Source organism: Sinocyclocheilus grahami, unplaced genomic scaffold (assembly GCF_001515645.1).
Source record: "Sinocyclocheilus grahami isolate Dianchi unplaced genomic scaffold, SAMN03320097.WGS_v1.1 scaffold1302.1, whole genome shotgun sequence".
In the NCBI taxonomy this organism is placed as follows: Eukaryota; Metazoa; Chordata; class Actinopteri; order Cypriniformes; family Cyprinidae; genus Sinocyclocheilus; species Sinocyclocheilus grahami.
The window spans coordinates 47,362-47,887 of record NW_015506481.1 but is presented as its reverse complement, the minus strand read 5'-3'; positions in this window follow the sequence as shown (position 1 = coordinate 47,887).

The window sequence follows — 526 nt, the reverse complement described above, 5'->3', positions numbered from 1 at the left end:
CAGGTTACTTATGTAACCATGGTTCCCTTTCAGTCAGTCACGTTCTACGTTACTTCAGTCGTGACTGACGAATTGGGATCTCGCCCGAGAGCCCAATCACCTTCGAGTATAAACTAAACAAGCCAATGACAGTTGGCGTGCGTGCAAACGCACATCAGCTTTTCGCTTCGGAGCCGAGCCTTCTCAGGACGAATCTGGCGTTGGTGTTACGGCGCATCAGTGGGGGTTGCCATTCAGTGCTGCTCATCTTCGGCGTGCTGCAGCTGCCCTTCTGCGATCTTGCCGCGACCTCCCCTGGGCGCTTCAGCGCTCTCTCTAAAAGCGTGTTTCCTTAAAAGAGCAAATATCTAAAAGAGCTCCACGAGCGACGGGCGTCTTTTTAAAGATGGCTTCCTGCTCGTGCATTTCTGGATGCGGTCATTTCCTGCCTCCACCTGATGTCATGATCGCTGCCTCTCGTGCCTGGGCTTACAGCACGCTGAAGCAGCGCTCATGGATGAGTCATGTTCTCAGTGCAGGAACATGA